The sequence below is a fragment of the Eumetopias jubatus genome, unplaced genomic scaffold (assembly GCF_037043125.1).
Source record: "Eumetopias jubatus isolate StellerSeaLion01/CBP00866 unplaced genomic scaffold, mEumJub1_p1.0 scaffold_8, whole genome shotgun sequence".
NCBI classification, from domain to species: domain Eukaryota; kingdom Metazoa; phylum Chordata; class Mammalia; order Carnivora; family Otariidae; genus Eumetopias; species Eumetopias jubatus.
The window spans coordinates 78,611,958-78,625,610 of NW_028274814.1; the positions used below are offsets into that span (position 1 = coordinate 78,611,958).

A 13,653-nucleotide genomic window follows, 5' to 3' on the forward strand; every position below is an offset into this window, starting at 1 on the left:
TATGTTAGTACTGTTAAGTATATTCACATAGTTGTGCAACAGATCTCCAGAAATTTTTCATGATGCAAAACTGAAACTCTGTACCTACTAAACAATGTCTCCTTTCCCTCTTCTTCCCTTGGCAACCACCATTCTGCTTTCTGTTTCTATGAATTTGACTACTTTAGATACCTCATGCAAGTGGAATCATTACAATATTTGTCTTTCTTTGTGACTGACATTTCATTTAGCATAATGTCCCCAGTCACCATGTTGTGGCGTGTTGACAGGATTTCCTTTTTTTTTTTTAAGTTTTATTTATTTTAAGCAATCCCTACACCCAACACAGGGCTTAAACTCACGACCCCAAGATCAAGAGTCACATGCTGTTCCGAGTGAGCCAGCCAGGCACCCCAGGATTTCCTTCTCTTTAAAAGCTGAATAATATTCCATTTTGTACATATGCCACATTTTGTTTATTCGTCCATCATTGGATATTTGGATTACTTCCACCTCTTGGCTATTATGAATAGTGCTGTAATGAATATGGGTATGCAAATATCTCTTTGATAATTCTGCTTTCAGTCCTTTTGGTTGTATATCCAGAGGTGGGATTGCTGGATGATAATGGTAGTTCTGTTTTTAATTTTTTGAGGAACCTCCATACTGTTTCCATAGTAGCTGCACTATTTTACATTCACATCAATAGTGAACAGGTGTTCCTTTTTCTCCACACCTTTGCCAACAATGATCTTCTGGGGTTGTTTGTTTGTTTGTTTTGTTAGCAGCATTCAAATGGGTGTGAGATGATATCTCATTGTGGTTTTGATTTGTATTTCTCTAATGATGAGTGATGTTAAGTAATTTTTTCATATATCTGTGGTCCTTTGTTTATCTTTGGAGAAATGTTCAAGTCCTTTGACCATTTTTAAATTGGGTTGTTTTTTGTTAAGTTGTAGGAGTTTTTAAAATATATTCTGAATATTAACTGCTTATCAAATATATGACTTGCAAATATTTTCCTCCATTCCATAGGTTTCCTTTTCACTCTGTTGATTATTTACTTTGAGGTACAGAAGTTTTTAAGTTTGATGCAGTTCCATTTTTTTTGACTGTACTTCGGATGTCATACATAGGAAGTCATTGCCAAATCCCATATCATGAAGTTTTTCCTCTGTGTTTTTTTCTTCTAGGAGTTTAGGTCTTATGTTTAGCTTTTTAATTCATCTGAGTTAATTTTTGTTAATATAGTGTAAAGTAAGGGCCCAATTTCACTCTTTTGTATATAGATACCCAGTTTCCCCAGCACCATTTGTTGAAGAGAGTGTACTTTCCCTATTGAATGATCTTGATACCCTTGTTAAAAATCATTTGACCAGGGGCGCCTGGGTGGCTTAGTTGTTAAGCGTCTGCCTTCAGCTCAGGTCATGATCCTCGGGTCCTGGGATCGAGCCCCATGTCTGGCTCCCCACTCCGCGGGAAGCCTGCTTCTCCCTCTCCTGCTCCCCCTGCTTGTGTTCCCTCTCTCACTGTGTCTCTGTCAAATAAATAAGATCTTTAAAAAAAAAATCATTTGACCATATATGAGTTTATTTCTAGGCTCCCTATTCTATTCCATTGGTCTAAATGTCTGTCTCGGGTGCCTGAGTGGCTCGGTTTGTTGGGCGACTGTCTTCGGCTCAGGTCATGATCCTGGAGTCCCAGGATCGAGTCCCACATCGGGCTCCCTGCTCAGCGGGGAGTTTGCTTCTCCCTCTGACCCTCCCCCCTCTCATGCTCTTTCTCTCTCAAATAAATAAAAATCTTTAAAAAAAAAAATAAATGTCTCTATGCCAATACCACTGTTTTGAATACTATAGCTTTGTAATATATTTTGAAATCAGGAAGTGATTTTTCTTCTTTTTTAAGATTGTTTTTGGCTGTTTGAAGTCTATTTCTGAAATTGAAAATATATATGCAAAATATAATATTTGTTATTTTAACCATTCACAAGTGTACAAATCAGTGGCATTGAATACATTTACAGTGTTCTAGAATTATCACCACTATCCCCAAACTTTTTTTCATCATTCACCACAAAAACTTTGTATACCCATTAAACAATAACTCTCCCTTTTCTTCTTCCCCCTAGCTTTTGGTAACTTCTGTTGTAGTTTCTCTATTTCTCATCCCTTTTTAACCCATGTTCCCATTCTGATGAATAGAAAAACCTTGTGCTCTCTTTTGTTGTGATTTGAAGTGAAAAATAAATATAACAATAAGTCAAAGTAATTGGTTTTAAAACTGTGTCCACCCTCTTCCCATTTTTCTACCTTGAGAGCCACTGTGCTGTACAGGGTGCCTGCAAACCAGCAGCATATGTCTGTATAGCTGGGACTAGGGGTGTGGTCTGTGACAATGGACTTCTTTAGGAGGAGATGAAGATGAAATCTGGTTTGTTGGTTTTCTTAGCTTTAAGCTGTAGCTAATCCAAGACTGACCATTTTGAATTTGCTTTTCTATTTAATAAGCAGCAATAAATTAATATAAACATCCAGATTTAATGTTTTAAAATTTTCTTTGATTACTAGTTTTCCCACATTTCAAACTAAATATAATATGATATTCCATGCCTCTTGTTCCCATTTTGGATTTTGTTTTGTTTTGTTTTGTTTTTTAAGATAGCATGGTGGGGGTCAAGGGGGAAGGAGAGGGAGAATCTTAAGCAGACTCCACGCCCAGCATGGAGCCCAACCTCACAACACTGAGATCATGACCTGAGCTGAAATCAAGAGTCGACACTTAACCGCCTGAGCCACCCAGGTGCCCTTGACCTGAATGGTTTCTTGTGTATAAATGACTAGCTTGGCACCTGGGTGGCTCAGTCGTTAAGCGTCTGCCTTCTGCTCAGGTCATGATCCCAGGGTGCTGGGATCAAGCCCCCTTGATCTCCCTCTCCCACTCCCCCTGCTTGTGTTCCCTCTCTCGCTGTGTCTCTCTCTGTCAAATAAATAAAATCTTAAACAATATATATTCTTTGGGTTTTTTCTAGTTTTTATAGAAAAAAATTATGTTTTTGAGGTTTTCATAAGGTAAAACACACAAATCTTAAGAGTAAAGCTCAATGAATTTTTACATATGTATGCACCCATGTGAGTACCACCTGGATCAAGATATAGAACATTTTCCTTCTCAGAAAGTTCCCTCATGGTTGTTTTCAAAGGGACACCCTCCTTCCAGAGGTAACCATTCTTCTTCTTCTTCTTTTTTTTTTTTTTAAGATTTTATTTATTTATTTGACAGAGAGAGAGACAGCAAAAGAGGGAACACAAGCAGGGGGACTGGGAGAGGGAGAAGCAGGCTTCCCGCTGAGCAGGGAGCCCGATGCGGGGCTCGATCCCAGGACCCTGGGATCATGACCTGAGCTGAAGGCAGGTGCTTAACGACTGAGCCACCCAGGCACCCCGGTAACCATTATTCTGATTTCTATCACCAGATATTATTTTTCCCTGTTCCTGTGCTTCATATAAATGGAATCATACAGTATATACTCTTTGGGTTTGGCTTCTTTGCTTAATGTAATTCCTATGAAATATATCTGTGTTGTATATAGTAATGGTTTATTCTTTTTTTCTTATTGCTGAGTAGTATTCTGTTTTATTAATATACTAAAATGTATATTTTTCTTTTTTCCATATTGGGGCTATTATGAATAAAGCTGCTGTTGATATTCTTGTTTATAGACATATTTACTTATTTCTTTTGGGTATATAAGCCTAGGAGTGAAATTGCTGGGTCATAGGGTAAGTATATATTTAAATTAGTTAGTGATTTACAGATAGTTTTCTAGTGTTTGTACCATTTTATATTCCTACCAGCATTATGTGAGAGTTCTAATTGGTCCACATCCTTACCAAACTTGGTACTGTTTTCAATTTTAGTCATTCCACTGTAATTCTTTTTTTTCAAAAAAATTTTTTTATGTATTAGAGAGAGCATGAGTTGGGGGGAGGGAGAAGCAGACTCCTTGCTGAGCAGGGATCCCGATGTAGGACTTGATCCCAGCACCTCAGATCATGACCTGAGCTGAAGGCAGATGCTTAACCATCTGAGCCACCCAGGCGACCTCCACTGTAATTCTTAATTTTGCATTTCTCTGGTGAATAACATTAAATCTCTTTTTAAAATAAACCTTTAAATATAATACATACAGGAAAATGCACACATTGTAAGTATACAGCCTAATGAATTGTTTAATACAAAGTGAACTTGCCCATGTAGCAGTCATGGTCAGGGGTACTCTTCATTCAGTCAGCCAACAAACTTTTTTCATATCTACTGTGTGTTAGGTATAGTTCTAGGCCCAGAGATACAAGAATGATCAAGACAGGGGCGCCTTTGTGGCTCAGTCGGTTAAGTGTCTGCCTTCAGCTCAGGTCATGATCCCAGGGTCCTGGGATCCAGTCCTGCAGCGGGATCCCTGCTCAGCAGGGAGCCTGCTTCTCCCTCTGCCTCTCCCCCTGCTTGTGTTCCCTCTCTCTGACAAATAAATAAATAAAATCTTTAAAAAAAAAAAAGAATGATCGGGATAGTAAAAATTGCAGTCCTCACGAGGTGTACATTCTATTGGGGAAGAAAGACAATAAAGAAATAAATGCTAGGTGGTAAATAAGGTGTAGAAAAAAATAGGACAGGGTAAGGGAACGTGAGTGTCAGGAACTACTGTTCTAGTTAGGGTGGTCAGAGAAGGCCTCCGTGCAGAGATTACTCACCCCCCCAGGCTTATTAGGGTGGTCAGAGAAGGCCTCCGTGCAGAGATGACTCTCCCCCCCAGGCTTATGCAGACTGTTGGCAGAATTCAGTTTCATATGGTTGTAGGACTGAGGTTGTAGGACTGTTTCCCTCCTGGCTTTTGGCCCCAGTGTCATTCTTTTTTTTTTTTTTTTTTTTGCCCCAGTGTCATTTTTTTTTTAACTAACATCTTTTTTTTTTTAATTTTAATTCAGTTAGCCAACATACAGTACATCATTAGTTTTTGATGTAGTGTTCAATGATTCGATAGTTGCGTATGACACCCAGTGCTCATCAGATCACGTGCCCTCCTTAATGCCCATCCCCACGCCCCCCTCCCTTCTGCAACCCTTAATTTGTTTCCTGGAGTCAGGAGTCTCTCATGGTTTTTCTCCCTCTCTGATTTCTTCCCATTCAGTTTTCCCTCCCTGCCCCTATGATTCTCTGCACTATTCCTTATATTCCACATATGAATGAAACCATATAATTGTCTTTCTCTGATTGGCTTATTTCACTTAGCATAATACCCTCCAGTTCTGTCCATGTTGATACAAACGGTAGGTATTCATCCTTTCTGATGGCTGAGTAATATTCTATTACACACACACACACACATACACACACACACACCCCACATCTTCTCTATCCATTCACCTGTTGAAGAGCTCTAGGGACCACCTGCATTTCCTGCCTCATGGCCCCTTTCAAAGCCAGTAATGACAGGTCACATTACTCTCACACTTTAGATCTCTCTGACATTTCCTTCTTTCACATTTCTCAGATGTATCTTTCTTTCTTTTTTATTTTTAAAGATCTTATTTATTTATTTATTTGAGAGAGAGTGCGTGGGAACACGGGAGGAACGGAAGGAGAAGGAGAGAGAGAATCTCAAGCTGACTCCCGCTGAGTACAGAGCCTGATGTGGGGCCCAATCTCACCATCCTAAGATCATGACTCAAGCCAAAATCAAGAGTCCGAGGCTTAACTGACTGAGCCACCCAGGCGCCCTTCTCAGATACATCTTTCTGAACTCCAGCCAAAGAAATTTCTCCCCTTCTAAGGGCTCATGCAATTAGATTGGGCCCACCTGGATAATCTAGGTTCATTTCCTTATTTTAAAGTCTGTGACCTTAATTACATCTGCAAAGTCCCTTCACAGCAGTACTTGGATTATATTTGATAGAAAAACTAAGGGAAAGGAATCTTGGGGAGATCACTTTAGAATTCTGCTTAATACATAGGCCTTATTAAATTAATTAGGGAGTATTCTTTCCTCTACTTTCTAAAAGAGTTTGTGGAGAATTGATATTTCTTTTTAAAATACCTGATAGAAGTTCTCTGGCCTTGTGCTTTGGAGTGTGGCAGGAGGAGGTTTTAAATTACTGTTTTGGTTTCTTGCTACGGGTCTGTTGAGATTTCTATTTCTTCTTTAGCTAATCTTGGTAATTTATGTCTTTCTAGGAATTTGTTCATTTTATCAGAGTTGTCAAATTTGTTGGCATAAAGTTGTTCATAGTTCATAATCCCTTTAATTTTTCTAGGGTCTGTAGTAATGTTCATTCTTTTATTTCCAATTTTGGTAATTTGTATCTTTTTTATTCTGGTCAGTCTATCTAAAGGTTTGTCAGTCTGGTTGATCTTTTTAAAGGAACTAACTTTTGGGGGCACCTGGGTGGCTCAGTCGTTTTTTAAGTGTCTGCCTTTGTCTCGAGTCATGATCCCACGTTCCTGGGATCTAGTCCTGGGATAGAGCCTGCTTCTCCCTCTGCCCCGCCCCCCCACCGCTTGCTGTGCACTCTCTTGCTCCCTCTCAAATAAATAAATAAAATCTTAAAAAAAAGAGAATGAAACACAACCCTGGATGCTCTGACTTTATGGGTCTCTATTTTTCCTCCAGAAAATAAAAAGAACAAAGTCACCACTCTCACAATAACTGGAAGAAAACTCAGTAGAAACTCAACACTCTTTTTCAATGAGAAGTACCTGATGTATATTTTGTTTAATAAAGACTGCTAATATCTGCTTAGTGTGTCTATACACTAAGCCAGTTTAAGAATGTGATCTGTAATTTGCAGTCTTAATTACATGGAGAAAAAGTGAATGGGATTATTAATGCTGTGAAAAGCAACAGCGACCTACCCACCAAGTGGCAAGGTGGAGATAATTAATCTGGTCAATTAAAAAGAAATATATAATTTAAAATGCAGAGGCTTCCAGATGGTGAGTTAGTCTCTTAGTTGCCTGCTCTGGACATTATAAAATGCATCTTAACTTATCATAGTCTGCTTTAATACGAGTTTAATTCTATAGGTTAGCTTCCCCCCCTTGTACAATTGTTGCCAGATATGTTACATCTATATTTGTTATAAACTGAAAAATACAGTATTGTTATTACTGCTTCATACTATCTTTTAAATAAATTAAGAGAAAATAAAAATATATTTATTCAGTCTTTTATATTTACCAATATATTTACTTTTTCCAGTGCTCTTCATTTCTTTGTGTAGATTTAGGTTACCATCTGATGTCATTTTCTTTCAGCCTGTGAGATTTTTGGTAGTATTTTTTGTAAGTCAGGTTTGCCAGCAATGGATTCCTAAGTCATTGGGGTGTCTTTATTTCACTGTCATTTTTTTCACCTTCATTTTTATTTTTTTTCCTTTCCCCTCCACCTTCATTTTTTAAAGATGGTTTTGCTGAATATAGAATTCTTGCTTTTTTCCATTGCATGTTTTTTCCTGCTTTGTTGAAGATTATTTGACCATAGAGTTGAGGGTCCATATCTGGGCTTTCTATTCTGTTCCATTGGTCTATATGTCTCTTTTTGTGCCAGTACCATGCAGTCTTGGTGATCACAGCTTTGTAATATAGCTTGAAATAGGGCAACGTGATGCCCCCAGCTTTGTTTTTCTTTTTCAACATTTCCTTGGCAATTCGGGGTCTTTTCTGATTCCATACAAATTTTAGGATTGTTTGTTCCAGCACTTTGAAAAATGTCATTGGAATTTTGATCGGGATGGCATTGAAGGTATAGATTGCTCTGGGTAGCATAGACATTTTAACAATGTTTATTCTTCCGATCCAAAGACAGTCTCTTCAATAAATGGTGCTGGGAAAATTGGACAGCCACATGCAGAAGAACGAAACTCGACCATTCTCTAACACCATACACAAAGATAAACTCAAAATGGATGAAAGACCTCAATGTGAGACAGGAATCCATCAAAATCCTAGAGGAGAACATAGGCAGTAACCTCTTTGACATCGACCACAGCAACTTCTTCCAAGATACATCTCCAAAAGCTAGTGAAACAAAAGCAAAAATGAACTTTTGGGACTTCCTCAAGATAAAAAGCTTCTGTGCAGCAAAGGAAGCAGTTAGCAAAACAAAGAGGCAACCCACAGAATGGGAGAAGATAGTTGCAAATGGCACTACAGATAAAGGGCTGGTATCCAAGATCTATAAAGAACTTCTCAAACTCAACACCCAAAAAACAAATAATCAAGTCAAAAAGCGGGCAGAAGATATGAAAAGACACTTCTCTAAAGAAGACGTACAAATGGCTAACAGACACATGAAAAAATGTTCATCATCGTTGGCCATCAGGGAAATTCAAATCAAAACCACATTGAGATACCACCTTACACCAGTTAGAATGGCAAAAATGGACAGGGAAAGAAACAACAAATGTTGGAGAGGTTGTGGAGAAAGGGGAACCCTTACACTGTCGGTGGGAATGCAAGTTGGTACAGCCACTTTGGAAAACAGTGTGGAGGTTCCTCAAAAATTTAAAAACAGGGCTACCCTATGACCCAGCAGTTGCACTCCTGGGTATTTACCCCAAAGACACAGATGTAGTGAAAAGAAGGGGGCCATATGCACCCCAATGTTCATAGCAGCAATGTCCGCAATAGCCAAACCCTGGAAAGACCGAGATGCCCTTTAACAGATGAATGGATAAAGAAGATGTGGTCCATATATACAGTGGAATATTACTCAGCCATCAGAAAGGATGAATACCCAACTTTTACATCAACATGGATGGGACTGGAGGAGATTATGCTAAGTGAAATAAGTCAAGCAGAGAAAGTCAGTTATCATATGGTTTCACTTATTTGTGGAACATAAGGAATGGCATGGAGGACGTCAGGAGAAGGAAGGGAAAAATGAAGGGCGGGGAGAATTGGAGGGAGAGATGAACCATGAGAGACTATGGACTCTGAGAAACAAACAGGGTTTTAGAGGGGAGGGGGGTGAGGGGATGGGTTAGCCCGGTGATGGGTATTAAGGAGGGCACGTACTGCATGGAGCACTGGGTGTTATACGAAAACAATGGATCGTGGATCGCCACATCAAAAACTAATGATGTATTGTATGGTGACTAACATAATATAATAAAATTTTTAAAAAAATTCTTGCTTGACAGTTTTTTATTTCAGCATTTTGAATATGTCATTTCACTGCCTTCTGACTTTCCTTGTTTCTGATGAGAAATTAGCAACCGGTTATATTGTTGCTTCCTGGTAAATGAGCTGTTTTTTTTTTCTTGCTTCTGTCAAGACTTTCTGTTTTAGGTTTTCATCATTTTTACTATATGTCTCGGTATGGATCTCTTTGTGTTTATTGTAGTTGTGGTTCATCGAGCTTCCTGAGTCTGTAGATGACTATTATTTTTATTTATTTTTTTTAGAGAGAGAGGAAGATAATCTTTTTTCTTTTTTAAAAATTTATTTATTTGACAGAGAGAGAGGCAGAGGGAGAAACAGGCTCCCCATTGAGCAGGGAGCCGATGAGCGGGCTGAATCTCAAGAGTCTGAGATCATGACCTGAGCTGAAATCAAGAGTCGAACACTTAACCAACTGAGCCCAGGAGCCCCTGTAGATTAATTTTTAAAAAAAATATCAGTTTGTGGGGCACCTGGGTGGCTCAGTCAGTTAGGTGTCTGACTCTTGATCTCAGGGTTGTGAGTTGAAGCCCTGCATTGGGCTCCACACTGGAAGTGTTGGGCTCCACGTTGGGCATGGAGCCTACTTTAAAAAAAAAAAAAAATCAGTTTGCATTGTTTTTGGTCATTATTTCTGTCCTTTTTCTCCACTTCTGGAACTTTAAATTGGAACTCCACAATTGTTATACTCGCTGTTGTTCCTTGGGTCTCTGGGGCTTTGTTTTTCTTTATTCTTTTCTCTCTTCAGATTAGATACCAGTTTTTCTGATATTTTTTTCTTCTACTCCAGTGTTCAACTCTAGAATTTCTGTTTACCTCTTTTTATGTGATTTCCATCTTCTTGTTGAAATTTTCTGTTTAAGGCACTGTCCTCATATTTTTCTTTAGTCCTTTAAAGCAATTTGAAGATTTTGTTTAGTTTGGCATTTGGGGCCTACTCACAGATATTTTTCAATTCCATGATAGTTTTTTCCCCCCTCTTCAGTTTGGGTCATACTTCCCTGCATCTTTATCTGTCTCATAAATTTTTGTTGAAACTAGACATTTTACATAACATATTGTAGCAACTTTGGCTGATTTGTTTTTCCCTTGGAGGGTTGTTTTGTTTTGTTGCCTGCACTAAATCTGTGGAATGTTTTTCCTGAGTGTGTGGCTGCTAATATCTGCTTAGTGTTTTGCATTTTTTAAATTTGTTTTTATTTTTAAGTTTGTCTTCCTGGAATCACACCTGTGTCTGTATAGCTTAGTGGTCAGTTAGCCACTTGTCAAAACTTGTGCTGAACACATTGACCTAGTAGAGTTTCCACTTTCTGCGGGTAGAGCTTTGTGTGTGAAGGGGAGCGCCTTCAAAATTCAGACATTTTAAAAGTCTGCTCAGACTTGTACTTTCCACTGGGCCCTCTCCTGTTTTTTCTTCCTGTTTTTGCAGGCTCCTGGTGGATCCTCTCTGGTCTCTCTAGTATGGATGTGTGAGCACTTATCCTTTATAGTCTTGTTTCCAGATTTCCCTTTAAATTCTGTCTAGTCTGCTGGCCCATTGCTTGTACCAACTATGACAGCATCCTCAGGTCCTTTGTCTTGCTTGTTCATTGCCATCAAGAATACACATTGTTACTGACAGTGACGATGGGTGTGGGATTCTGTGCTTTGCTTCAAATTAAGTCATCCGTCTCTGTGAGTGAAGCTGCTGGTGTTTATGGCTTTCCCTACCTTTGTAGAACTACCTTTCCCACTGACCTGGGGGTGATGGGAACAGCCTTGGGCAATAATGCCCCAGAGTCCTGCTCTTCTTACCCCAAATTCAGTAGTTTTTCTTGAATAACCACAGAGCAAGTAGCATTTGAGAAAAGACCTGAAGGAAGTGAGGAATTATTTCATGTAGATATCGAAAGATGAACATTCCTGGCAGAGGGAACACCTTAAGGGCCTGAAGGGGAGAACATATCTAGGGTATAAAAGGGACAGTAATGAGGCCAGTATGGCTAGAATGAAATACCTGAGGGGGAGAGTAGTGGGAAATTATGTCAGAGAGGTAAAGAGAGGCAGATGAGACCTTTTAGGCCACTCCCTGTAAGGACTCTGGGTTTTACTTTGAATGAAATGGGGAGCTGCTGGAGGGCTTTGAGCAGCAAAGTTGAGACAGTTCATCTTATAATTTTAAAAGCAGCTTTAGTGAAATGGAAGCTGAAGCGTGGCGGGATAGAAGACTCAGGATGCCAGTTAAGAGACTCTTACAGTCCTGGTTATAGCAGTGCAGGGGAGAAACGATCATGGCTTAGATGAGGATAGTAGCAGGAGAGGTAGTAAGAAGTGGTCCAGTTCCTTCTGGTAGATTGGAGGTGGGGAGTGAACAGATTCAGATCCCTTATTTCAAGGGAATTTTTCTGCATAGTATCTTTGAGGGCTTTTTTTTTGTTCCTTTTATTGAGTTCTATATTTTTGAGCCCCTATATTGATTCTAATTATGCTCAGATTGGATCATTTTAATGCTCTTGCAATCTCTTTTTTTTCTTCTGAAGGCTTTCCTCCATTCCATTCATTCTATTTTTATCTTTCTTTTTTTTTCTTTTAAGGAGGCTCCATGCCCAGTGTACAGCCCAATACGGGGCTTGAACTCACAACCCTGAGATCAAGACCTGCGCTAAGGTCAAGTCGAACGCTTAACTGACTGAGCCACCCAGGTGCCCCTCATCCTTTCTTTAAGCTGAGGACATGAGGGTAGAGAAGAGCTTGCCATTGAAGAATTTAATCCGTTGTGATAGATCTATCTAAATTCTGTTCTTGGGGCGCCTGGGTGGCTCAATTGTTGGGCATCTGCCTTCGGCTCAGGTCATCATCCCAGGGTCCTGGGATCGAGCCCTGCATCGGGCTCCCTGCTCAGCAGGAAGCCTGCTTCTCCCTCTCCCACTTCCCCTGCTTGTGTTCCTTCTCTCGCTGTGTCTCTCTGTATCAAAAAATAAATAAAATCTTAAAAAAATAAATAAATTCTGTTCTTGGCGCCTGAGTGGCTCAGCTTGTTAAGTGTCTGCCTTCAGCTCAGGTCATGATCTCAGGGTCCTGGGATCGAGCCTGGCGTCATCATGCTCCCTGCTCAGCAGGGAGTCTGCTTCTCCCTTTCCTTCTGCTCCTCCACCCACTTGTTCTCTCTCTCTCCAATAAACAAAATCTTTTTTTTTTTTTTAAAGATTTTTTTATTTATTCATTTGCGGGAGAGCCAGAGAGAGAAGAAGCAGGGGGAAAGGCAGAGGGAGAGGGAGAAGCAGACTCCCTGCTTAACAAGGAGCCCGATGCGGGACTCGATCCCAGGACCCTGGGATCATGACCTGAGCCGAAGGCAGACGCTTAACCATCTGAGCCACCCAGGTGCCCTCCAATAAACAAAATCTTAAAAAAACAAAATAAAATCTCATAAAGTGTTTTTATCAGATCCACTCTATGCATTGGTAAATTCCATGTAATTCCATAGGCTTTGGCTGATTCTCCCAATTTGGCTCAATTCTCTGAAAGATAGTAAGCCCCAGAGGTTCAGCCTGTCTTTCCTCAAGTCCCATAGTGGTTTGTAGAGAATCTTACTCTTGGAGTATAATTGATACAACATATTAGTTTCAGGTGTACAATCTAATAACTCAGTATTTGTATATATTGCAAAATGATCACCACGGTCCAGTTAATATCTCTCACTATACAAAAATTTTTTTCTTGTGATGAGAACTTTCACGATCCACTTTCCTAGCTACTTTCAAATATGGAATATGGTATGAACTAGTCACCTTGCTGTATGTGACATCCCTGTGACTTACTTTATAACTGGAAATGTGAATCGTTTGACCCCCGTCACCCATTTTTTCTACGCACGCTGCCTTGGGTAATGACCAATCTGTTCTCTATATCCACAGAGACTCATTCTTGGTGGATTTTTTTTTTTAACTTTACCAGGGCTGTCTACTTATTCATTCTCCTCCATTCATATTGGAAAGTATTATACATAAGGTTGCTCTCATTTCCTTCTTGGGTTGCACCTATCAGGTGTCCAGATATAAGAGTCCTTTGATCATGCTTTCTTTACCCAGAAATCTTGGTCATATATTTTTTAAAGTTCAGTAATATATGGAAAAAAATAGCATTTGTATCTTTACAACTTGCTTCCTGTACTAGTGACTAATTGAAATTTTGCTGTTTCCAGTTTTTCTTATTAAAATTCCTTTGTGATCTCCCCATTCACCCACCCCCTTCCCCAGTTTTCTTGCAGCTGTATTTGAGCTGGGAAATAGGAAGAGAGGTTAGATACAGGATATCCTAGAGGCAGAAAAAAGACCCTTGATTTGGGCAGGAAGAGCAGGTGGTAAGAAAGTTCTTAGGGAGTGATAAGAGGTAGTACTTTGTGAAGCAGAGTTGGGGATAAGATTTTTGAGCTAGATACAAAAGATAAGAGTAAGACAATTTCTTTCTGAACTAAGA

At 39.5% G+C, this 13,653-nt stretch overlaps 1 protein-coding gene across 2 annotated transcripts in view; it reads left to right on the top strand.

The window, feature by feature from the left end:
• SPATS2 (spermatogenesis associated serine rich 2) overlaps positions 1–13,653 on the top strand; it is a 149,332-nt gene that overhangs the window by 63,862 nt on the left and 71,817 nt on the right. The gene's annotated exons all lie outside the window — the stretch shown is intronic.